We start from the raw sequence: 27,541 nt of genomic DNA, 5'->3' as shown, positions 1-27,541 counted from the left end.
CCAATTCCGGTGTTCTATGGCAAATGCCAATCAAGCTCTACGGTGCTGGGCTCAAGCCCCGCCACCACCAAGTTGCCACTGTTGGGTCCCTGAGCAAGGCCCTTAACCCTCAATTGCTCATTGTGTAAGTCGCTTTGGATAAAAGCGTCTGCTAAATGATGAAAATGTAAATTTAAAGGGTACCTACAAATCATCCTCAGCTGGAGAGCAATTTAGATGAAATCAACACAAAACCCCATTCTGCTACATTAGTACATTAAACATCAGATACTTTTAGACTTTTACTAAGTTATAGTATTACTAAGTAATATTCTAAAAGGTGACTTTTACTTCTATCAAAGTACATTTCTGGTAAGATACTTGTACTTTTACTCAAGTATGGCCTTCCAGTACTTTAAACACCACTGGAGGCAGTGGCATCCCAGCTAGCACAATCATCTGGCCCAGTTCCCACTTTTCTATCGGCACAGTCGGCCGAGTGTCAGAATCGGCCAGAATCAATGTAGCCAGATCCGGCCCAGTTGTTACCACAGCTGGGTTTGGCTGGTGCTCGTAGAAACGCGTGCGCGCCGACGCTGGTTGTCCGGATGTGGCCCAGCGTCCAGTCTCTGAATCAGCGGCGGCAGAACGAGCGTCACCATAGCAACAGTGCGACGCGAGCTGTTGAAGAAGAGGAATCGTTCGTTCGTGTGAGGTAAATAAACATTTAATCTTAACAACTTTTTACTTGATAAAATGTAAGCAGGAAGTCTATTAATGAGTTTTGGATTAAGATAGAGAGTAATTTGGAAATGGAAACTGTTAGGTAATGTTATCTAGTGAGTTTCAGGTTAACTGGTAGTCTGAACTGAAACACTTCAGGTAACGTTAGCTAAAAGGCTAACAGTTTCTAGCATTAGACAACAGCTGCTAAATAATTGAAGCTCATTGAATACTGTGGATAACGTAAACTTAAAAGCTACAATAAGCAGCAAGAACAACAACAACAATAATAGTAATACAATAATAAGCAACAGACGACCTACCATCTCTGACTACATCCACAAGGTGGACCAACAAAGCAGGTGTGTATAATTTAAGAGTGGACAGTGAGTGGACACGGTATTTGAAAACTCCAGCAGCGATGCTGTGTCTGACCCAGTCATATAAGCACAACACACAGTAACACACCACCACCACGTCAGTGTCACTGAAGTGCTGAGAATAATCCACCACCTAAATAATACCTGCTCTGAGGTGGTCATGTGGAGGTCCTGACTATTGAAGAATAAGGTAAAAGGGGGCTAACAAAGTATGCAGAGTAACTGATGGACGACAGTGAAACTGTAGAGCTACAAAGTGCACCTATAGATAGATAACTTTATTAATCCCATAGGGAAAATCAGTAAATGGTTAGTTAACTATATGGTTAGTGGAGCTGATAGAAAAAGAGTATACATACAAAGAGGTGGTTTTAATGTTATGGCTGATCGTATATAATTTTATAACCCAAAGATTGTCCCTTGTATTTTTTGTAGATATTCAAGTGTCCACTACCATCACTGAGCCACATTTGCTTATTCACCTCTCATACATGAGTAAAAACTATGAACACTACTCTGCAGCATCTAACAGCCGGTGTAGATCATCAGCCAAGGTCACAAGATCCAGCAAGAAGGTTCTGGGTTCGATCCCCAGGTGGGGTGGTCTGGGTCATTTTTGTGTTGTTTGCATGTTCTCCCCATGTCCGCGTAGGTTTCATCCGGGTGCTCCGGTTTCCTCCCACAGTCCAAAGACATGCAAGTGAGGTGAATTGGAGACACTAAATTGTTCATGTGTTTGATATAACCTTGAGAACTGATGAATCTTGTGTTATGAGTAACTACCGTTCCTGTCATGAATGTAACCAAAGTGTAAAACATGAGGTTAAAATCCTAATAAACAAACAAACAGTACTTCTTTATATTGTGTATATATATATATACAGGGGTTGGACAATGAAACTGAAACACTTGTCATTTTAGTGTGGGAGGTTTCATGGCTAAATTGGACCAGTCTGGTGGCCAATCTTCATTAATTGCACATTGCACCAGTAAGAGCAGAGTGTAAAGGTTCAATTAGCAGGGTAAGAGCACAGTTTTGCTCAAAATATTGCAATGCACACAACATTATGTGTGACATACCAGAGTTCAAAAGAGGACAAATTGTTGGTGCACGTCTTGCTGGCGCATCTGTGACCAAGACAGCAAGTCTTTGTGATGTATCAAGAGCCACGGTATCCAGGGTAATGTCAGCATACCACCAAGAAGGACAAACCACATCCAACAGGATTAACTGTGGACGCAAGAGGAAGCTGTCTGAAAGGGATGTTCGGGTGCTAACCCGGATTGTATCCAAAAAACATAAAACCACGGCTGCCCAAATCCCAGTCACTCGTGCCAATGCCAAACGTCGGTTTCAATGGTGCAAGGAGCGCAAATCTTGGGCTGTGGACAATGTGAAACATGTATTGTTCTCTGATGAGTCCACCTTTACTGTTTTCCCCACATCCGGGAGAGTTACGGTGTGGAGAAGCCCCAAAGAAGCGTACCACCCAGACTGTTGCATGCCCAGAGTGAAGCATGGGGGTGGATCAGTGATGGTTTGGGCTGCCATATCATGGCATTCCCTTGGCCCAATACTTGTGCTAGATGGGTGCATCACTGCCAAGGACTACCGAACCATTCTGGAGGACCATGTGCATCCAGTGGTTCAAACATTGTATCCTGAAGACGGTGCCGTGTATCAGGATGACAATGCACCAATACACACAGCAAGACTGGTGAAAGATTGGTTTGATGAACATGAAAGTGAAGTTGAACATCTCCCATGGCCTGCACAGTCACCAGATCTAAATATTATTGAGCCACTTTGGGGTGTTTTGGAGAAGCGAGTCAGGAAACGTTTTCCTCCACCAGCATCACGTAGTGACCTGGCCACTATCCTGCAAGAAGAATGGCTTAAAATCCCTCTGACCACTGTGCAGGACTTGTATATGTCATTTCCAAGACGAATTGACGCTGTATTGGCCGCAAAAGGAGGCCCTACACCATACTAATAAATTATTGTGGTCTAAAACCAGGTGTTTCAGTTATTTTGTCCAACCCCTGTAAGTGAGTGTGTGTGTATAAGTGAGTGAGTGTGTGTATAATCTTGTGTGTGTGTGTGTATAAGTGAGTGTGTGTGTAAAAGTGAGTGTGTGTGTGTATAATCGTGTGTGTGTATAAGTGAGTGTGTGTGTGTATAAGTGATTGTGTGTGTGTATAAGTGAGTGTGTGTGTGTATATGTGTGTGTGTGTGTGTATAAGTGTGTGTGTGTGTGTGTATAAGTGAGTGTGTGTGTATAAGTGAGTGTTTGCGTGTATAAGTGAGTGTGTGTGTGTATAAGTGAGCGTGTGTGTGTATAAGTGTGTGTGTGTGTGTGTATAAGTGAGTGTGTGTGTATAAGTGATTGTGTGTGTATAAGTGTGTGTGTATAAGTGAGTGAGTGTGTGTGTATATAAGTGAGTGTGTGTGTATAAGTGAGTGAGTGTGTGTATAATCTTGTGTATGTGTATAAGTGAGTGTGTGTGTATAAGTGAGTGAGTGTCTGTGTATAAGTGAGTGTGTGTGTATAAGTGAGTGTGTGTGTGTATAATCGTGTGTTTGTGTATAAGTGTGTGTGTGTGTGTATAAGTGAGTGTGTATAAGTGATTGTGTGTGTATAAGTGTGTGTGTGTGTGTATAAGTGAGTGAGTGTGTGTGTATAAGTGAGTGTGTGTGTGTATAAGTGAGTGAGTGTGTGTATAATCTTGTGTATGTGTATAAGTGAGTGTGTGTGTATAAGTGAGTGAGTTTGTGTGTATAAGTGAGTGTGTGTGTATAAGTGAGTGTGTGTGTGTATAATCGTGTGTTTGTGTATAAGTGTGTGTGTGTATAAGTGAGTGTGTATAAGTGTGTGTGTGTGTGTTTATGTGTGTGGTTCTCGTGTGTGCGCGTGTTAGTGTATGTGCATGCAAGTTTGTGTGTGGTTGTGCGTGTGTGTGTGTGTGTGTGTGTGTGTGTGTGTGTGTGTGTGTGTGTGTGTGTGTGTGTGAATGAAGCCCCAGCTCGTTAGTTGCATTAAACTCATGGCTAATTGTAATGCAGTCACCATTTTGTGAATACACATGTGCATGTTAATAAATGTATTTGCAAATTGTTTGTACATTGACCTGTAGTAAGTCATGTCAGTTTAATGAGTTAACTCAGTTTTAGTTTCCCATTTCTTACCAGTGTTAAAAGTGAGAAATATCTCAGGAAAACATTGGTAATGAGTTTTATATTATTATATATATGATGTTATGATTTTGGAACATTATAATAGACATGTAGTCTATTGTATATTATAGAGTGCTATGTATAATAGACATGTTTGTACATATTGCCATGGTGATGGTGGACGCTGGCGCATTTGGCTGCCGCTACCGTTACCGTATTTTACCGTATTTTATTGTATTTTTATCGTTTTTCGTTTTCATCTTTTTACACACCTTGTGGATCTATTTCTTTTATGTTACTTTTGATACTTTTATTTGTGCTTTTGATACTTTTTGTTCTTTCTACTGTACATCGCGTCTGCGGCCGGTGGTGAACGGTGGATGAGTTTTCCTGGGATCGGCACGATGTTGAACTATTCCTTTGACCAGCTGAGGAAGTTCAACAACTGCACTACTCCATCGTGTATTTCAGTCATCAAACAGCTTGGACTCCTTCGCCGGCCTCGTTATATTCACAGGGGCTCCCGGAGAAAGCTTGTTTATTTTCGAAACGGTAACGCTATTCCATCCTTCTGGTCAGCCGTGCGCACTGTCGCTCCGCAAACACGTCATCAGAGCGCTGCTGCCTTGCACACCAGTAGCGGTGTAGTCTCCATGACAACGCTGTCCACGGAGTGGGATGGGAAACGCGGAGTGGACTTTGCAAATCTCCGTTCTCTTCCTCGTTCCTCACAGCCAACTACACAACAATACCACTTGAAAATGGCATTGCTTAATGTTCGTTCACTCAACACAAAAAGTACTGTACTCAGTGAATTTATATCTGACAGTGAACTAGACTTTTTCTGTCTCACTGAAACTTGGCATAAACCCTTGGATTATTTTACGTTAAATCAGACCACGCCAATGGGATACTCGTATATTGATGAACCTCGTATGGAAGGGCGAGGTGGTGGTGTTGCTGCAGTCTATAGGGATGATATTAAAATAACCACTTTGTCTTTTCCTGCTGCTCTTTCTTTTGAACACCTGGCTTTCAAGTTGTCAGGGCCTACTCCTCTGGTCACTGCTGTAGTTTATCGTCCGCCAAAGCCAAACGCTTCCTTTCTCTCTGATTTTTCAGATTTTTTTAACCCAGCTTCGTGCCCTTTCATCCTCTGTACTGCTTATGGGTGATTTTAACATCCATATTGATGACAACAACTGTAAATTTGCCAGGGAATTTTTGAAATTGTTACAGTGTTTTAATTTCACACAACATATAAATTTTCCAACTCATAAAAAAGGTCATACTCTTGACCTTGTCTGCTCTACTGGTGTCCTAGTTCATCAGCCGTCCAGCCTTGACCTTACTGTCTCTGATCATTTGACAATCATCATGGACATTGAGGTCACTAAGCCCATCACTAGAGCTAAACGTAAAATATCCTTCAGGAATCTTCAATATATCTCTCCCTCTGCTTTCTCAGATTCTCTTGTTAAAAAGATGTCTGTCTGTCCTGTACTGTCTAGTACTTCATCTGACCTTGTCGATCACTATAATGACATACTCGCCTCATGTCTTGATGAGCTGGCTCCTTTGAGAACCAAATTTGTTTCATTTAGTCATTCTGCACCATGGTACACAATTGAGCTTCACCAAATGAAATCCCGTAAACGCCAGCTTGAAAGACTTTATAAGAAAACCGGTCTAACAGTACATTATCAGATTTATTCTGATTATCTTCAACATTACAAAGACGCTCTTACGGCAGCCCGATCCACTTACTATTCCGAACTCATACATGCTGGATCAACAAATCCTAAGACTCTCTTTTCCACAATAAATAAACTTCTCAAACCAGTTGACAATACTACCAATTCCTTTACAGTTGACAAGTGTAACTCTTACCTCTCATTTTTTCAAACAAAAGTTGAGAATATCCACAATTTTCTGACAGTTTCCCCTGTCATCTCTGTTTCTCCGCCTATCTCACCTCAATTTATTACCCAGCCTCTGTCTCAGTTCTCACCTGTGTCTCATTTGGACCTATCTGAGATCTTAACAGGGATGCGAAGCTCCACTTGTGTTTTGGATCCTGCTCCATCAAAACTTGTTAAGGGTTGTTTTCCAGTTATCTCATCACTTATCACAGAGATAATCAATTCCTCTCTTAGTTCTGGCTCAGTCCCTCAATCACTCAAATTGGCTGCTGTTACTCCCATACTTAAAAAACCTGGACTTGACTCTAACATTATGAGTAACTTTCGGCCCATTTCCAATCTTCCATTTCTGTCGAAAATACTGGAACGTGTTGTTGCCTCACAGCTCAAAGATCACCTAAATTCCAATAATCTATTTGAATCATTTCAGTCTGGTTTCCGCCCCCAGCACAGCACTGAGTCAGCCCTCCTCAAAGTCACAAATGACCTTCTTCTTTCCTCAGACTCTGGACAAATTAATATTCTCGTCCTCCTTGATCTTACTGCAGCTTTTGACACCATTAATCACTCCATTCTTCTGTCCCGCCTTGAATCCTCTGTCAACATCACTGGTACTGCCCTTTTGTGGTTAAGGTCATATCTCGTAAACAGACAACAGTTTGTTAATATCAACAATTGTAGTTCTGCCATTGCTCCACTGTCCCAAGGCGTTCCCCAAGGCTCAGTGTTAGGTCCCCTTTTGTTTATTCTTTATATGCTCCCCCTTGGTGACATCATACGTCGGCATGGTTTACATTTCCACTGCTATGCTGATGATATTCAGCTTTACATCTCCTCCAAATCCATTAATACTGAGCTTCACTCCACTCTGACAAATTGCATCACTGAAATGAAATTGTGGATGAAAGCTAATTTCCTCAAATTAAACTGTGAAAAATCTGATATGATCATCGTAGGTCCTACAACCCTGGCAAAAACCACAAAAAATTTTCAAATTACCATTGATAATGACACTTTGTCTCCGTCTTCTAACATCCGAAATCTTGGTGTAATTTTTGATAGCAACCTCTCTTTTGACCGCCATGTAAATCACATCACCAAAACTGCTTTCTTTCATCTAAAAAACATAGCACGTCTACGTCCATCACTCTCCTTTTCTGCCGCCGAAACCTTGATTCATGCTTTTATTACATCCAGAATTGATTATTGCAATAGCATCCTTTATGGATCCAGAATTCAGCTGCTCGCCTCCTTACTCATACTCGCTCCCGTGATCATATTACACCTGTTCTCCAAAAACTTCATTGGCTTCCCGTTGCTCAACGCATTCAATTCAAAATTCTTCTATTCACTCACAAAGCTCTCCATAATCAGGCCCCATCCTACCTCACCGACCTGCTCCATCAGCACATTCCCTCCCGTAGCCTTCGCTCTTCTGAGGCTAACCTACTGTCCATACCCTCTAGGACCAAGCACCGGACCTGGGGTGACAGGGCCTTTTCCATAGCTGCTCCATCTTTATGGAATGCTCTCCCCAAACACCTACGAGAGTGTCCTGACCTGTCCAAATTCAAGTCACTTCTCAAAACTCATCTATTCAGAGTGGCATTTAACTTGTAACAACACGAAATAAATGCTTTTATTTTTGCTATTCTTTTTAATAGTTTTTATACTTCGATCACGACAGAAATGTGAAGTCCTAGATCCTAAAACTTGTAAAGTTTTCAGTTTCCTGATTGCATGTGAATCTGTCCTGTTTCTGTCTAATTTTAAGAAATTGTTCTATATTTGTTGTTCTCTCTCATAATTTAGCTAATTTTTAATGAACTGTCTTATGCTGCTCTCTTTGTTTTTATCTTAATTATTCTTGATGTTGATGTACTATTTTGATTTTGTACTATGATTTGTATGGTGTATGTACGTATTTGTTTTGATTATTTGTCTTATGTAAAGCGTCTTTGAGTATCTTGAAAAGCGCTATATAAATAAAATGTATTATTATTATTATTATTTAAGACTGAACAGAGATACCGGCAATAGTGAGGGATGTGTTAGTGAGAGAAGAGACAACCAATTTAGAGCCAATAATGAGATACTCCGTCTTATGGGCATTCAGTAGAAGAAAGTTTGCACACAGCCATGAGTTAAGATCACAGATGCACTCGGTGAGGGATGGTGGTGGAAATGGATCAGATGGTATAAGGTTTAGATAAACCTGGGTGTCGTCAGCGTAGCAGTGAAAATGTAACCCATGATGACAAAATATTTCACCAAGGTGCAGGATGTAAATAAGAAACAGCAACGGTCCCAACACTGAGCCGTAGCTAGTTTTAAGCTAGTTTGGGACTCCATAGTCCAGGTGTTAGTAATCAGTAGTTAATCTGTGTTTCAGAAAGTCTTTTTTAAAGACAGGATTTACTATTCCAGATTAAGGCCTACTCCTGTCTTAAGTTAAACCCTGTCCGGGAAACCACCCCTAATTGACCCATTTTGTCAATCCTGTTCATTCCCTTATGTGATATTGAAGCTTTCTTAGTTTAATGCTCAGTTTCAACCCAGTACAAAGATGCAGCTTGTCATAATCTTTTGTATCCCTTGTAGGCACCACCCTTTATCACAGATGAGCCCCTTATTTAGAGTAAGATACATGCATTATTAATATTATAATTAGAGATGGGACGATCGATCGGCTATGAATCGGTATCGGCCGATTTTTAATCAAAATATGCTATCGGCGATCGGCGATATTTTCTAAAAGTAGCCGATCCGATCGTGTGATATATAAAGATCACGTTAAGTTAACAGCTCAGTGGATTGATCCAGACTTTGAGCTACGACGCGCCAACCATCACATCACCATTCATCAACTATCGTACAGAAACCACAGTGAAAGCTCTTCATGACCTAAAATAACATCATTAACGTTGTGCATCATACATACGATGTAATTTTGCTGATTGTAATATTTACTTTAAAAAGATAATTCAACCCGGTCACATCTGAGTCGATTCTATCAGCACGTTATATAAACTCCTGGTTCACTTTGGTAAATCGGAAGCGGTTCTTGCTTGTGATTTAGATGAGAACAGAAAACGTTACAGAGCCAATCAGAGGCAAAAGTTTATTCATTACCAAATTCGTTAGTTCAGGATCATCTGCTGAACTTTTAGCTCCTTAGACGGAACGAGTCTGACGGTCGGTTACAGATCTGTGGTAATAGCAGTTTAATGAAGCTTTTTAATGAAGCTTTTTAATGTAAGAGAGTCACACAAAATGTTCTGTAGTAGTTGGTGTTTATTTAAAACCACGACATTTAATTAATAACAGTAAACACGGAGAGATAACTGAGAAGAGAAACTTACACTTCGCGAAAAATGACTCGTGAATCAATGAATCACTTATAGCGATACTGTGAACAAAGCGTCTCTTCTAAGGGCACACACACACACAAACACACACACACGCGCGCGCGCTGCTCCGGTTTATCTTCACTGTGAGGCTCTTTTTAAGTTTATTTATTTTATTTACTGCTAACCACCCCCCCCCCCCCCCCCCCCCCCCCCGCCGCCCCCCCCCCCCCCCCCCCCCCCCCCGGTCGCAATCGGCTATCGGCAGATGTCCCTGAAAGGTGATCGGAGATCGGAATTGGTGCCAAAAACCCCGGACGTCCCATCTCTAATTATAATGATGTGGTGAAAATTCCTGCTTTTTTTTTAAATCGCAATATATATATCGCTGGGAAAAAAATCGCAATGTCAGTTTTTTCCAATATCATGCAGCCCTAGAATCAAACTCACACCCTTCTGACTGTAGGAATGCTCTCCACCTGTTCTATTTACAGTGCTGATGAAAGTCACAAAATTACATAAAATCAGTCTGCTAACTGGGCTTAGATTAGGCTCAGCAACTAAACCAGTCCCTCAAAGGCCTTGCCCCGTGTGAGGATCGAACTCACGACCTATGAGACTGACACGCTACCTACTGCGCTAACAAGGCTGACATGAACATAAGTAGACAAAAACATGTGGAGACGTCTGAATCCGACCGTTTCTTTGGCTGAAGTTTAGGCACAATATTGAAAATCAGATTTGATTCTAATGAACGGCTCTTTCAAATGAAGCGAGTCGCATCTCTGGGAGCCGTTATATATATATGTTTAATATGTTTTCATTTTTGTGGCGTTCTTATCGGCTGTAATACACCCATTCTGCTTCACATCAGTACGGGGAATTAATCAGTCATAATAAAAGCTGTTTATTGTCGGAATTCAAATCCGAAACACATCACACACACACACACACACACACACAGAGAGAGAGAGAGAGATAATATTATATTCTATAAACTTGCACAAGTGTGTTTTTTTTTTGCAAGTTCAGGCTTGTCAGTGAATGTAACCGTATTCGGTACACAGAGATATTATATTGACATGCTTGCGCGTTATGCCAACCCACCCCATGGTTTTGAATGGCAAGGTGCTAACTGTTAGCTTAGCACCAAAACCTGATGGAATCACTGTCTAAGTACTTCGGCTGAAGTTTAGGTACAATACTGAAAAGCAGAATCTAATGTAAGCATCAAGAACAAGATGAGAATAAAACTCACACCCTTCTGACTGTAGATGTATGTTCACTACCTGTTCTATTTACAGTGCTGATGAAAGTCACTAAATGACATGATACCAGCCTGCTAACTGGGCTGCAACTAAACTGGTCCCTCAACTGCCTTGATGCTTAGATTTAGATTCTGTTTTTCAATATTGTGCCTAAACTTCAGCCAATGAAACGGTCGGATTTTGATGTCTCTACATGTCTTTGTCAGCCTCGTTAGCGCAGTAGGTAGCGTGTCAGTCTCATAATCTGAAGGTCGTGAGTTCGATCCTCACACGGGGCAAGGTCCTTGAGGCCCTTAGTTGCTGAGCCTAATCTAAGCCCAGTTAAATTAGCGGCGATTAGACATGCTGAGGCATAGTTATGGTAACAAACCGCAAATTAAAGAAACAGTGGCCACATTTCATGTCAGTCACGCTGACCTGTTTAAATGAGGAGTGATGTACCAGCGTGTACTGTGCGATCGACGTATTGTGCACCCCTGATCTAGACTCTCTATCAGAATGAATACTGCTAACCTGAAAGCAGTTTGTTTATTATACACCATAAAAAAGATTCAGATGTTAAAACATTGGTTCCACGCTTCTTTTCTCCGCCCGTCAGACTTGGCTCCCCTGTCATGCCACTGCGCCCCCCTCACTTTAAGAAACACTGGATTAGGAACAGTAACTAAACTGATCCCTCAACTGCCTTGGCCCGTGTGAGGATCAAACTCACGACCTTCAGATAATGAGACTGATGCGCTACCTACTGCAATAACGAGACTGACATCTACACATTTAGACTGAATCTGGCAGTTTTTGTAGTTGTAGTTTAGGCACAATGTTGAAGAGCAGAATCTGAATGTGAGCACCACGAACTGGATGAGAATCAAACTCACACCCTTCTGTCTGTAAGTGTATGTTCGCTACTTGTTCTATTTACAGTGCTGATGAAAGTCACTAAATGACATGAAACCAGTCTGCTAACTGGGCTTAGATTAGGCTCAGCAACTAAACTGGTCTCTGAAAGGCCTTGCCCCGTGTGAGGGTCGAACTCACGACCTTCAGATTATGAGACTGATGCACTACCTACTGTGCTAACGAGGCTGACAAAGACATGTGGAGACATGTGAATATAATATTGAAAAGCAGAATCTAAATCTGGATGAGAATCAAACTAGTGCTGGGCGATTTTCACGATTCGGTTAATTTGCATGAACGTTTTCACACGATGTTAGAAATGAGACAATCACGATTGTTTACATACTTTATATTTTAATTAAAATACCAACATGCCACTAGGCAGAAACTGACCAGACGCTCATGGAATATAAATCAGGGAAAGTTTAATATCAAAAGGGCAAAACAGTGTACAAAATCAGGTTTAGTCTAAAACCAGATAGACTAAAACAGTAAACGGAAGACAACAAGTGTCCGTAACGGTTAGATTAAGAAAAAAAAAGAGCACAAACACGATCGGCAAAACGAGACACAAACAGAAGAGTTTCATTAAGATTCACTGAATCAAACACAGCCGAACTGAATCAAAATTCCGGAGCTGATGAGCGTGATCAAGATTGGCTGACCGGGACATGTGATAGTCACGTGACAGCCCGTGGGAGCATGGGAATTGTAGTCCATATTGTTAGAAGCAGAACGTGCCCCCTCCATCCACCCCCCAGTCACAAGAGGACGAAACCAAAGCTGAGCTGAGTGATTACTTGATGCTAGTGTTGTGCGATACTGCAAAATTTGGTATCGATCCGATACCAAGTAAATACAGGGCCAGTATCGCCGATATCAATCCGATACTGATACTTTTTAATAATTAAGGTAGATGCATCATTAAATTGCTAGATCTGAATGAATTTTCATGACCTTTATGTGTATATTCGTAATAAATTTTTTTCTAAGTAGCTGCTCTCAGAAGGGTTGTAAATATATTCAGTTGTTTAAAGCGTTCCAATTTCTTGTTTCTGGTGCTTTACTCTCTCACAACGTTACCATCATGGCGTATCACCACTCATAGTTGTGTTGTGTGTAGTGACCGAATATATGTTTCCTTGTCGATTTAAAATAAAAAAATGATGCTATTCTTTTTACATTTATAAGCACAAAGTCAAAAGAAAAGAGCTCTCATTCACCAAAACATGGAATTAGAGCCTCACTACATGCTCTGATTCATTTGCCTAGGGTGCGCAAAGTGCATAAGGTGCATCTATACTTATAGTTTACACTATTATTTCCATAAAATCTAAAAACTAAAAGAAAAAGAAAAACTAAAGTATTGATCCCATCACACTAGTATCGATCCGATACCAGTACCAACGTTGGTATCGATAATATCGAGAAATAAGGAGCACAAACACGATCGGCAAAACAAGACACAAACAGAAGAGTTTAATAGGCTCTATGCACGCAAGCTCTGTGACGCGTTTCCGTTTAGTGTTAGTCGGGCAGTCTAGCTTCCGGTTTGTTCTAAACACCGGCAAATTTCTAAACACAACGTGTCGTATAGCGGCGAATATATAGAGTTTGAGTTCTAAAATTAGTAAGAAGGTTTTGCCTTTTCAAAAACAAGATCGGGGTGGATCGGAACATTCTCAGAGTACATGTTGAACGCTGCATCCTGCGGGTAAAAGAGCATAAGTTGTACGACACAGTGATCGCTATGTCCATTTCTGGGAGCATAAATCAGCTGTTTACTGTGTCATGAGATTGGACCAGTTGTCAAGGGATGGAGCTAAACATTCGTTTTTGTCTGCAATTTTTTAAAGAACGTGTACATTTAAATATTGTAAATATATATTATAGTTTATACTCGCACTGCAGTGACGCTGACATAGTGGTGGTGTGTTAGTGTGTGTTGTGCTGGTATGAGTGGATCAGACACAGCAGTGCTGCTGGAGTTTTTAAATACCGTGTCCTATACTCACTGTCCACTCTATTAGACACTCCTACCTAGTTGATCCACCTTGTAGATGTAAAGTCAGAGACGATCGCTCATCTATTGCTGCTTTTTTTAGTTGGTCATCTTCTAGACCTTCATCAGTGGTCACAGGACACTGCCCACGGGGCGCTGTTGGTTGGATATTTTTGGTTGGTGGACGATTCTCAGTCCAGCACTGATTGAGGTGTTTAAAAACTCCAGCAGCACTGCTGTGTCTGATCCACTCAAACCAGCACAACACACACTAACATACCACCACCATGTCAGTGTCACTGCAGTGCTGAGAATGATCCACCACCTAAATAATACCTGCTTTGTGGAGGTCCTGACCATTAAAGAACAGGGTGAAAGGGGCTAACAAAGCATGTAGAGAACCAGATAGACTACAGTCAGTAATTGTTGAACTACAAAGTGCTTCTACATTGAGTGTGTAAAACAGTTTTTGCTGTTTCTCACATTTTGTGAATCTGGCAGTTGTTTAACATTCATTTCATGATAAATAGACCACTTGAATGGTGTTAAAAAGACTTGAAATAAAATCTTTTTACATTTGACTTCAAATTGAATTTTTTTTTCTTTCTTTTGTAACGCGATACAAGGTTTTGAACTGAACAGCATATATATTTCATACCCCATTGCTGCCAGCTTGACACTGATAAATTCTGTAATAACTTTAAGTCTTGATAATCTGCTATAATAAACATACGAATAAAAAAAAAATCAAAGTTCCTCCTCGCATTTACAACAAATATGTTTTTTTGGAGAAAGACATGTTAATACTGTAACATCAAATTAATCAATTGACAGGAAAATTTATGATGGTCTGACATATAACATTTGATAATGAATAAAAGACAAACAGTCATGGACAATTCAGTATCTCCAATTCACCTCACTTGCACATCTATGGACTGTGGGAGGAAACCGAAGCATCCGGAGGAAATCCACACAGATACAGGGAGAACATGCAAACTCCACATAGAAAAAACCCCGACAGCTCCACCTGGGAATTGAACACACACACATACATTATATATATATATATATATATATATATATATATACCCACAAAACCTGTTAGATGTGTATTAAGAAAGTCTGAACATAAGAAATGACTAGACAGTCGGACTGAGATCTCGGATCATTACAGTAATATGAAACTGCTGCATTTCTGGTGCAATAACAACCAAATTCAGTTTAGGAGCTGCTCATTTTTACAGATCTTCACTAAAAGTGTGCAGAATCTCAAATGGTTTTTGTGCTGCCATGCAGCTGGTTGAATGGAGTTAGTGTAGAATTATGTACAAAGATCTAAAGCAAATAGCTGAACTGGCCGGTTAGCTCAGTTGGTTAGAGCGTGGTGCTAATGACGCCAATGTCGTGGGTTTGATCCTTGTATGGGCCACACACACCTTAACGATTAAAGGCGGCATGGTTGAGAGCGAGTCAGGTGAGCGTGTGCTGTGTTTCAGGACTTTCTAACCTGAGTAATTTAATCACTGAAAGTAAGAATATCACCCTGTTCATCTTTAATTCTGGCTTCAGAGAACCACCCTGAGAACACCCGATCTCGTCTGATCTCGGAAGCTAAGCAGGGTCGGGCCTGGTTAGTACTTGGATGGTGCTGTAAGCTTTTATCCACACACACCCACCTTCACTCCAAACCTCCTGTTACACACTGACCCAGCGGCCTTTTCTTCATCAAAGCTACACAATGACACAAAGATCAGCTCAAACTTTCATTCTTACTACAGTAAAACACATTCAACTGACTTTTAAAGTGAAGTTCAGGCCCGGAGTGGCTAATCTGGAGATTCGGGAGGATTCCCGATGGGCCGGCTCATGTCAATCTCGAGTTTGGGCCGGTTGGGAAAAATGATCTTGACACTTGTAGATCCAAAGTTCGTGAAAGTTTTAAGATGATGCGGAGACCTATGGCTGACTAGGTAATAAACATAATTTGAAGTGTAATGTATTAAATAGCCTAACTCATTAATGGAATGATTTTATTTCGACGCTACTGTACTGATGATCCTGACTACTGAAGGGACGGGTAGAGGATAGTCTAACAGTTATTTAAACTAAGATAGTTATTTGTAATGTAAAATATAACGTAGAGATTATACATGATATATGTTACATTGTTTAGACATTCAGAAAGATGTCAGCACAATAGCCTAATTTATTTTAACAAATAGAGACAAATTAGCCTAAAGCCTAAATCAATTTTACACCATCATAATATAGGCTAAATTGTTTAAAAAATAATAATAATAATAATAATAATTTCAAGCATGTTATGTTATTCAGCAGAATAGGCTAACCCTTAATGAAATGTTTTTTTTAGCCTCAGAGCAGCAGATAAACCATGTCTCATGTCTATAGACAATGACACCGTTAACTTATTGCTCCTGTACAAATGTAAATATGTTTTCATCTTTATCACATTTTTTACCTTTTAAATCTTTATCTGATTTAAATTTGAATTAAACATGGTTAAGTGAAGTGTTTTCTGTTATATACCCAATAAAAAAGGCATTGTAAGAGCTATCTGCTGTTTCATTTATTCAATTATTTATTATCCTTCTCCATGGAAAAAATGTGGGCCGGGTTTGGGCATGAAACTCCCGGGCTGAAAAAGGGGCCCACTCCGGCCCTGGTGAAGTTCAACATGTTGTACAGAAATCGTCTCATCTAGTGGTGCTAGAAATAAATCACAGCTTGTTGCTTGGGTACAGATTTTATAATATATAAAAATTAAAGAGTGTTTATGACTTTTCTGTCCCAAGTGTTTTTGTAACGTGTTGTAGACCTGCAGTGCCGAATGCGGGTGAAAAAGTATTATTTGGCAACCCAGCACTGTGTAAATATTGGACAGAACACATGATCATGGCTGGATTACTGACCGGGCCAGTGGGGCCAGCTCCCAGGGGCCCTTGAGGTCAGGGGGCCCCGGGGGGGCCCTGGCCCAAAACATTTATGATACAATATATTTTTATTTCCGAGAGCCATCCATTTTAAGGATCCTCTGACTATTAGGGACTTTGACCCCAGGGCCTCTTGGGGGCCCTAGCCATGCTTTTGGGCCCTAGCCAAAATACTTCTCTGTTATAGTTGACTCCACTCCAGACCTTGCTCATGTGGACCAACTTACTTTTATTTTCAGGTTTGTTAATAATGACTGACATGTTGTTGAGCGTTTTCTAGCTTTTGAGCCTATTGAAAACCATAGTGGGGACAGTTTGGCAGAGTGTGTCATTGCTATGGTGGAGAATCTGGGCCTAGACTTATCCAACTGTAGGGGCCAGTCATATGATAATGCAAGTAACATGTCGGGAAAGTACAATGGAGTCCAAGCTCATCTTAAACAAAGAAACCCTTTGATTTGTTATGTCCCCTGTGCAGCACATTCACTGAATTTAGTTGGTGTCAATGCTGTTGACAGTAGCCCAGAAGCTGGACGTTTTTTTGACTTTGTACAGGCAATGTACACATTTTGTGCATCATCTACACACAGGTGGGGAAAGGTTTTCCGTGACACTGATATCAAACTCACACTGAAATCACTGTCAGGTACTCGATGGAGCGCACGAGCTGAGTCAACTAAGGCTCTTTGGAAATATTATGCACAACTGAGAGAGGCATTGAATGATATGTCTAAAGATATGGAGGAGAAATGTGTAACTCGAAGTGAAGCCTCTGCACTCTGTGACAAATTGGACACGTTGGAGATGGCCTTCATGGCATACTTCTGGGACACGATACTACAGAGGTTCCAAGCCACAAGCCTGCAGCTGCAGAAGCATGATATTGACATATGTACAGCTACACAACTTCTCTTGTCTTTACGAGACTTTGTGGCAGCACAGAGAGATAACTTTGAGGTGTTTGAAGGGGCAGCTTTAAATGTCACCACCACTGCTGTCTCCCAAGAGTACAGGCATGACCTCCAGCGTACAAAGAAGTGCAAAATTATGTCTGATGATAGTGCAGAGCCAGGTGTAGCATTTAACGGAAAGGACAAGTTTCGGATCGAAACTTTCAATGTTGTCATTGACAAACTTGTGTCCTGTCTCAACCACCGTTTGAATGCATACACACTTAACTGAGCTATTTGATGTTCTTTTCATGCCTGACAATATGTCCAACAGTGAGCTTACTTTAAAGGCTAACTCACTCGCTGCAGCATATCCTTCAGATCTGAACATGAGCCTGGCAGATGAATTGATACAATACAAATCATTCATAACAGAAAAAGAAAAATGTCCTAGTAAAATGCTCAAAACCATGATGAATTTGAATTTACAACTCTTTGCCCAGGGGGCCAGACTATCCTTAATCCGTCCTTGCATGAGTACTAGAGTAATTGTTCTTCATAACAATATGGGTGGCACTTGATAACAATTTGATTTGTTAATTTCATTGTATTGATCTTAAAATAGCGGTCTGTATACAAACAAATACACTTTTTTCATAAAAGAAGTCTGAATTTCTAACTTTTTAGATTGCTCTATACATAGATTGTAACACACTTTTGTTTCTGCTACACTTTATGTGCATCAGAACTCGGTAGTCATGTACTGGTGCTGGTCATAAAATTAGAATATCATGAAAAAGTTGATTTATTTCAGTAATTCCATTCAAAAAGTGAAACTTGTATATTATATCCATTCATTACACTGACTTACTTAGACTGATATATTTCAAATGTTTATTTCTTTTAATGTTGATGATTATAACTGACAACTAATGAAAACCCCAAATTCAGTATCTCAGAAAATTAGAATATTGTGACCAGGTACAATATTGAAGACACCTGGTGCCACACTCTAATCAGCTAATTAACTCAAAACACCTGCAAAGACCTTTAAATGGTCTCTCAGTCTAGTTCTGTAGGCTACACAATCATGGGGAAGACTGCTGACTTGACAGTTGTCCAAAAGACGACCATTCACACTTTGCACAAGGAGGGCAAGACACAAAAGGTCATTGCTAAAGAGGCTGGCTGTTCACAGAGCTCTGTGTCCAAGCACATTAATAGAGAGGCGAAGGGAAGGAAAAGATGTGGTAGAAAAAAGTGTACAAGCAATAGGGATAACCACACCCTGGAGAGGATTGTGAAACAAAACCCATTCAAAAATGTGGGGGAGATTCACAAAGAGTGGACTGCAGCTGGAGTCAGTGCTTCAAGAACCACCACGCACAGACGTAAGCAAGACATGGGTTTCAGCTGTCGCATTCCTTGTGTCAAGCCACTCTTGAACAAGAGACAGTGTCAGAAGCGTCTGGCCTGGGCTAAAGACAAAAAGGACTGCTGAGTGGTCCAAAGTTATGTTCTCTGATGAAAGTAAATTTTGCATTACCTTTGGAAATCCAGAGTCTGGAGGAAGAGAGGCACAGAATTCACGTTGCTTGAGGTCCAGTGTAAAGTTTCCACAGTCAGTGATGGTTTGGAGTGCCATGTCATCTGCTGATGTTGGTCCACTGTGTTTTCTGAGGTCCAAGGTCAACGCAGTCGTCTACCAGGAAGTTTTAGAGCACTTAATGCTTCCTGCTGCTGACCAACTTTATGGAGATGCAGATTTCATTTTCCAACAGGACTTGGCACCTGCACACAGTGCCAAGGCTACCAGTACCTGGTTTAAGGACCATGGTATCCCTGTTCTTAATTGGCCAGCAAACTTGCCTGACCATAACCCCATAGAAAATCTATGGGGTATTGTGAAGAGGAAGATGCGATACGCCAGACCCAACAATTCAGAAGAGCTGAAGGCCACTATCAGAGCAACCTGGGCTCTTATAACACCTGAACAGTGCCACAGACTGATGGACTCCATGCCACGCCGCATTGCTGCAGTAATCCAGGCAAAAGGAGCCCCAACTAAGTATTGAGTGCTGTACATGCTCATACTTTTCATGTTCATACTTTTCAGTTGGCCAACATTTCTAAAAATCCTCTTTTTGTATTGGTCTTAAGTAATATTCTAATTTTCTGAGATACTGAATTTGGGGTTTTCATTAGTTGTCAGTTATAATCATCAACATTAAAAGAAATAAACATTTGAAATATATCAGTCTGTGTGTAATGAATGAATATAATATACAAGTTTCACTTTTTGAATGGAATTACTGAAATAAATCAACTTTTTCATGATATTCTAATTTTATGACCAACACCAGTATATGATTTCATCTTCGCAGTGGTATTGGTGTTGGTAGCGTGAGCGAGCTTTTTTATAGTGCAGATGGCGTGACTGCGGTGATTATATGCGGAGGTAAAATGTAGGATGGACGTCCAACGTTCGCTTCCTCTGTCTCTGAGAGAATGTGAAGTTGGCGGGCGACTTCTTGAAGACTGTCTAACACAGTTAGGTCAATGTCCACATCCATATCAGCACTGAGCTGAACTAAACCATCAGTTACTCTTTCCAGGCCAAACAGAAAGTAGTCAATAAAATCTGATGTATGGAAATATAGAAATAGATTCAAGCCATTTATTTAAATATGTCCTTTTTCATGACGAAAATGTATTTATTAGTTTATTTATTTATTTATTGCATTATTTATTTGTGCATTTATTTATTTATACTTGTCATTTTTCGTCCTCCATAGATAGATAGATACTTTATTGATCCAGAAAGAAATAAAAACGCTGTGCTGCACGCTTTCTATCGTGCATGAGCGAATCAAAACAAGGCAAAAAACTCTTTGAATCTCACATCCTTCTGAACGTAAGAATGTTCACTCCCTGTTCTATTTACAGTGCTGATGAAAGTCTGCTAAATGGGCTTGGATTAGGCACAGTAACTAAACTGGTCCCTCAAAGGCCTTGCCCCGTGTGAGGATCGAACTCACGACCTTCAGATTATGAGACTGACGCGCTACCTACTGCACTAACGAGGCTGACAGCAGCATGTCTAGACTAAATCTGGCAGTTTTTGTAGTTGTAGTTTAGATAATAAATTTAAATATTGAAATGCAGAATCTAAATCTAAGCATAAAAAAATGGAATCGAACTCACACCCTTCTGACTGTAAGTGTATGTTCACCACCTGTTCTATTTACAGTGCTGATGAAAGTCACTAAATGACATAAAACCAGTCTGCAACTAAACTGGTCCCTCAAAGGCCTTGCCCCGTGTGAGGATCGAACTCACGACCTTCAGATTATGAGACTGACGCGCTACCTACTGCGCTAACGAGGCTAACAGAGATGTGTGGGGACATCTGAATCTGACCATTTCATTGGCTGAAGTTTAGGCACAATATTGAAAAGCAGAATCTAAATCTAAGCATCAAGAACAAGATGAGAATTAAACTCACACCCTTCTGACTGTAAGCGTATGTTCACTACCTGTTCTATTTACAGTGCTGATGAAAGTCACTAAATGACATGAAACCAGTCGGCTAACTGGGCTTAGATTAGGCACAGTAACTAAACTGGTCTCCGAAAGGCCTTGCCCCGTGTGAGGATCGAACTCACGACCTTCAGATTATGAGACTGACGCGCTACCTACTGCGCTAACGAGGCTGACAGCAACATGTCTAGACTGAATCTGGCAGTTTTTGTAGTTGTAGTTTAGATAATAAATTTAAATATTGAAATGCAGAATATAAATCTAATCATAAAAAAATGGAATCAAACTCACATCCTTCTGACTAAGTGTGTGTTCACCACCTGTTCTATTTACAGTGCTGATGAAAGTCACTAAATGACATGAAACCAGTCTGCTGACTGGGCTTAGATTAGGCACAGTAACTAAACTGGTACATCAAAGGCCTTGCCCCGTGTGAGGATCGAACTCACGACCTTCAGATTATGAGACTGACGCGCTACCGACTGCGCTAACGAGGCTGACAAAGACATGTGGAGACATCTGAATATAATATTAAATTGAATATAATATTGAAAAGCAGAATCTAAATCTAAGCATCAAAAACTGGATGAGAATCAAACTCTGACTTCTGACTGTAAGTGTATGTTCATTACCTGTTCTATTTACAGTGCTGATAAAAGTCAGTAAATGACATGAAACCAGTCGGCTAACTGGGCTTAGATTAGGCACAGTAACTCAACTGGTCCCTCAAAGGCCTTGCCTTGAACTCACGACCTAAATGTAAGCATCAAGAACTGGATGAGAATCAAACTCACACCCTTCTGACTGTAAGAAGGCTCTCTAATTGTTCAATTTACAGTGTTGGGCTTAGATTAAGCTTAGCAACTAAACTGGTCCCTCAAAGGTCTTGCCCAGCGAGAGGATCAAACTCATGACCTAAATGTAAGCATCAAAAACTGGATGAGAATCAAACTCACACCCTTCTGTCTGTAAGTGTATGTTCACTACCTGTTTTTTTTTCCGTTAAAGCCGCACGTGATTAATCAAGATGCGTGGTGACGTTTGTGTGTTTACACTGAGCAGGAGGGGCGGGGTTACATACACACACACACACACACACACACACACACGGACAGCGTGCACATGAACAGGAGGGAGTGAAAGAGAGAGAAAGACAGAGAGCACTTGATGAAGTTTTACATTGCGCTTTACGTAGCCAGACATTACACGCTGGAAAGGTGAGGAAAATGAGTGACAGGAAACAGTAAAGTTTGGACACGAGGAACCACTTTAACAGAGAAGTTCAGACCCACTGAGACCCACATCTTATACATGTGTATTGTAGCAACATCTGTCCCCTCAGAGAGAATCTTTTCCAAAACAGGGCAGATCATAACAGAAAGGAGAAACAGGATCAACTACTCAAAGATGAGCTCGGTTTTTCTGAATGCCAATCTTCACTAAATACTTACAAATACCGTCACCTTGATGCTGATTTTCCTTTTGCACATTTTCATTTATATTTTGTTGAGTGATGCTTTGTTGATGTGTTCTTTCACTCTAGATGCAAATTTACAAGTAATATACACAATCAGACCTTTTGGTCTAATTGAGATGGGTCTTTGTTTTTGTATTTTAAATAATAAACATTTGATACAATGTTTTTTTTTACATTACTAATTCATTTTACATGTAATTTGTTAATACATTAGTTCAAGCAACAAAGAAAATTTGTTTAAAGACTCAGCTCAGCTCAATGAGCTTGTTTGATTACTTTGATTTTCAATTTAAGATGGCAATAAGTAACTTAAATTTGGTAAATTTGTTAGGTTACAGTAAAGTACTCTGTTCTTGGTAATTACCTTTAATTGCAAGGGACTGAAGTTTTTTTTTTTTTTTTTAAATGTACAAGAAAATGTGCATTGTTTTGCACTGTTTACACTTTAAAAAAAATCGTGAGAAAATTGAATCGTGAACTCAGTATCATGAATCGAATCAAATCGTGAGCAGAGTGTATCGTTACACCCCTAGTAACTAAACTGGTACATCAAAGGCTTAGATTAGGCACAGTAACTAAACTGGTACATCAAAGGCTTAGATTAGGCACAGTAACTAAACTGGTACATCAAAGGCTTAGATTAGGCACAGTAACTAAACTGGTACATCAAAGGCTTAGATTAGGCACAGTAACTAAACTGGTACATCAAAGGCTTAGATTAGGCACAGTAACTAAACTGGTACATCAAAGGCTTATAGGCACAGTAACTAAACTGGTACATCAAAGGCTTATAGGCACAGTAACTAAACTGGTACATCAAAGGCTTAGATTAGGCACAGTAACTAAACTGGTACATCAAAGGCTTATAGGCACAGTAACTAAACTGGTACATCAAAGGCTTATAGGCACAGTAACTAAACTGGTACATCAAAGGCTTATATTAGGCACAGTAACTAAACTGGTACATCAAAGGCTTATACACTGTAAGCCCGGATAAGTTCAATCTACTTAAAAAATTTGAGGAAACCGGTTGCCTTAAAAAAGTTAAGTAATGTATAATGAAAACTTGAGTTAGCATAACTTAAAACATTAAGTTATTACACCTAAAAGGCAAGTTGATTAAACTTTCTTTTTTTTGTTATACCAACTGCTTTTCCCAATAATTCTACTTAATATCTTGAGCTCAATGGAAAAAACTATAGATTTTTTCTTAGTTTTCATGTTAATTACATTTTAAATATGAATTACAAATGTTTATAGAGAAACAGACACAATTATAAAATTATTTTTCTTTATTTCACTTCAGAAGTATTTACTTAAAATACAACATGTCAAGAAGACATCTTAAAAACTGTACAAACTGTATATAAAGTTCTGATGAAACACAAACAGCTCCTCACAGTAACCATGAACCTGTAAAACAACACAAAGAAACAAGAAACAGAAGTATTAAAATCAACATTAATAGCATTAAGTTAAGGATTAAAATAAAGCAGGCCAGCACACTCTTTGCTTCGTATAAAGGCTAGCATGCTAGCATGCTAGCATGTAGCCTAAATACGGCAAATAAAGCAGCGCTGTTTGATTATTTATTTAGTGTCAACATTAAGATCATTTATTTTAAACAAAATTGTTAAGTAAAGTACAACACTTACCAAATTAGACGGAAGATGAAAAAGCCCCATCAGACTGGTGTACATGCTACTCAAAAATAGCATAATGAGGAAGAAAATGTTTGTCCACTTAGTTTAACAAAGGTTCCACTTCACAAAAGACATTTCAGGAAGACAAGTTTACTTTTGTAAAAAGCCTTCAATGAAAAGTAAAAAGTAATTTGCAACAACAGGTAACAAAAGTTAAAACAAATGGCTGCCTGATTCACCAACAGCAAGCTGAAAAAAGGCGGACTTACATGTAAATGGGGGCGTTTTTCTGTTTAATTACCTTAACTTAACTTTTTTAAGTTAATCTGATAGAAAAGTAATTTTTTTGGTTTAGTAAACTTAAATCTTTTAGCACATTTAAATGTGTACTCAAATTAGTACAATGTACTCTGCATTTTATAGTAGAGCAAAAAAACTTAAATAATTTATGTATGTTGTACTAAAAATGTTTGATTAAATATAAAGTCCGGGCTTACAGTGTATTAGGCACAGTAACTAAACTGGTACATCAAAGGCTTATATTAGGCACAGTAACTAAACTGGTACATCAAAGGCTTATATTAGGCACAGTAACTAAACTGGTACATCAAAGGCTTAGATTAGGCACAGTAACTAAACTGGTACATCAAAGGCTTAGATTAGGCACAGTAACTAAACTGGTACATCAAAGGCTTAGATTAGGCACAGTAACTAAACTGGTACATCAAAGGCTTATATTAGGCACAGTAACTAAACTGGTACATCAAAGGCTTATATTAGGCACAGTAACTAAACTGGTACATCAAAGGCTTATATTAGGCACAGTAACTAAACTGGTACATCAAAGGCTTATATTAGGCACAGTAACTAAACTGGTACATCAAAGGCTTAGATTAGGCACAGTAACTAAACTGGTACATCAAAGGCTTATATTAGGCACAGTAACTAAACTGGTACATCAAAGGCTTATATTAGGCACAGTAACTAAACTGGTACATCAAAGGCTTATATTAGGCACAGTAACTAAACTGGTACATCAAAGGCTTAGATTAGGCACAGTAACTAAACTGGTACATCAAAGGCTTATATTAGGCACAGTAACTAAACTGGTACATCAAAGGCTTATATTAGGCACAGTAACTAAACTGGTACATCAAAGGCTTATATTAGGCACAGTAACTAAACTGGTACATCAAAGCTCTTTCCCAGTGAGAGGATCGAACTCATGACCTAAATGTAAGCATCAAGAACTGGATGAGAATCAAATAGGGCTGCACGATATATCGTTTCAGCATCGTCATCGCGATGTGTGCAGGCGCAATAGTCACATCGCAGGACTTCGTCAACTTTTTTGCTGCTTGACACAAAATGAAAATTCACACCGTTCTCATTTTCCATATAATATCTACCAGTGTGTTCGAAAACCTAGTGAGCTGCCTCGCTGTCTTACTACCTACACAGGCAGCTGCCTCAGTAGAGAGGATTCTAATAAGTCTTCGACTTATAAGGCAGGTTATTCGGATGCGCTACTTAGCGATTCCATCGGGTTTCGCATTTAGCATTTAGCATTTTGCCATTAAAACTAATGGAATGAGGTGGAACAGCGCTAACATGTCAATATAACATCTGGATTTGTGTACAGATAACTGTTACATTTGCTGACAAGCCCAAACTTGCAAATAAAAACACTCGTTAAAAATCAATAATTATTTATTTACGTTTGAAAATAACTTCCTGTCTGCACCGTCAGCCATGTTTATTTTTCTGTGAGAGAGGAGATGCCGCAATGAATTCTGGGATTGCCTTCATCACTAATGACGCGTCCGATTCTCACTCGTTCTTGAGTAAAACTAACGTTGAAATATTAAGATGCCTCAGTAGTGAGCTTAGTAAGGCATCTGGGATTTCGAAAAGGTGTATAGCTGCTCTTTTGTTTGTATAGTTTTTTTTTTTTTTTAATAAAAAGTAATCCTACTTGAAGAGGATTTGATTGTAAAATAAAATATTAAATGATCCATTTTGTCAATCTTGTTAATTCCCTCATGTGATATTGAAGCTTTCTTAGTTTAATGCTCAGTTTCAACCGAGTACAAAGATGTAGCTTGTCATAATCTCTTGTATCACTTGTAGGCACCACCATTTTTCACAGATGAGCCCCTTATTTAGAGTAAGATACATGCATTATTAAACTATTTAAATTAATCATGTTGATGCAAGATATTATTTCTCATTACTTTAAAATCAAGTTATTGATATCAAGTTTTATCATGTCACAAATTGTAATGCCAGCTACATTTTTATTGCCATAATTTAAAGATATTTTGTAACTCTGAAGCAATTTCATTACGTTCATGGTACCATAGTCAAGTCCATGGTACCATAGTTAACTTGCTTTATAAAAATTAACTCCATTCAAATGTATCATAGAAATGTTAAGTGTACATCTATTAATATAAATATACTAATAAAATAAATGTAAAAATTCATAAAGGCAGAGTCAGAAATGTTGTATTAAATTGCTTTAGTCAGTTTGCTTTGTAAAACTTGAAGAACTTGCACAAACTTTACCATAAACTTAGTTCCCATAAACCAGTTTCACATCAAAACAAATACTGAACACTGTAAACCCTGCAGCAGTGTATTCAAACACAAATGCACAATGTAAACCATCATAGTGGATTCACAATGAAAAAGCATTAACATAAGTCAGCGTTTCTCAAAGTGTGGGGCGCGCCCCCCCTGGGGGCGCAGAGGCATGACAGGGTGGGCGCGTCCGACTGAAATATAGCGCGGAACCAATGTTCTAACATCGGCATTTTTTTTTTACGGTGGACCATAAACAAACCGTGTTTTCAGGTGTGTCAGTATTCATTCTAACAGAGAGTCTAGATCAGGAGCGCTCGATCACACACAGTACACGCTGGTACAGTACAGCGCTGCTCATACACACAGCACAGCGGGACTGACATGACATGTGGCCACTGTTTATTTTTTGTTACCATGACTACGCCTCAGCCCACCTAAAGCAGCGCTAATCTACAGGGTGGCTCATACGTTTCCATACATAGGAAAAATATATATATTTTTATAAAAAACATTTTTATTTATATAATATGCTCTACATGGCTGCCATCGCTTTGAAAACATTTTAATTCGTTGCTCTTTATTCAAACGCATTTTTTAGGGTATCTGAAATATAAAAACTAAATTTAGAAAAAAAAAGCATATGTATGGAAACTTATGGCCCACCCTGTATTTCAGATACCCTAAAAAATGAGTTTAAATAAAGAGCAACGAATTGAAATGTGTTTTCAAAACAATGGCAGTCATGTAGAGCATATTAT

General features: G+C 39.5%; 6 non-coding genes and 1 pseudogene across 6 annotated transcripts; 1 reads left to right on the top strand and 6 right to left on the bottom strand.

Moving 5' to 3' along the window:
- LOC134328237 (NACHT, LRR and PYD domains-containing protein 12-like) overlaps positions 1-27,541 on the bottom strand; it is a 228,143-nt pseudogene that overhangs the window by 158,530 nt on the left and 42,072 nt on the right.
- Positions 11,000-11,072, top strand: trnam-cau (transfer RNA methionine (anticodon CAU)). The gene has a single exon. It is a non-coding gene; the product is annotated as a tRNA-Met (tRNA).
- trnam-cau (transfer RNA methionine (anticodon CAU)) lies at positions 11,805-11,877 on the bottom strand. The gene has a single exon. It is a non-coding gene; the product is annotated as a tRNA-Met (tRNA).
- On the bottom strand, positions 20,551-20,623 carry trnam-cau (transfer RNA methionine (anticodon CAU)). Its single transcript has one exon. It is a non-coding gene; the product is annotated as a tRNA-Met (tRNA).
- trnam-cau (transfer RNA methionine (anticodon CAU)) lies at positions 20,852-20,924 on the bottom strand. The gene has a single exon. It is a non-coding gene; the product is annotated as a tRNA-Met (tRNA).
- Positions 21,178-21,250, bottom strand: trnam-cau (transfer RNA methionine (anticodon CAU)). Its single transcript has one exon. It is a non-coding gene; the product is annotated as a tRNA-Met (tRNA).
- trnam-cau (transfer RNA methionine (anticodon CAU)) lies at positions 21,502-21,574 on the bottom strand. Its single transcript has one exon. It is a non-coding gene; the product is annotated as a tRNA-Met (tRNA).

Source organism: Trichomycterus rosablanca, chromosome 15, assembly GCF_030014385.1.
Source record: "Trichomycterus rosablanca isolate fTriRos1 chromosome 15, fTriRos1.hap1, whole genome shotgun sequence".
NCBI classification, from domain to species: domain Eukaryota; kingdom Metazoa; phylum Chordata; class Actinopteri; order Siluriformes; family Trichomycteridae; genus Trichomycterus; species Trichomycterus rosablanca.
This window is presented reverse-complemented; position numbering and strand designations above follow the sequence as displayed.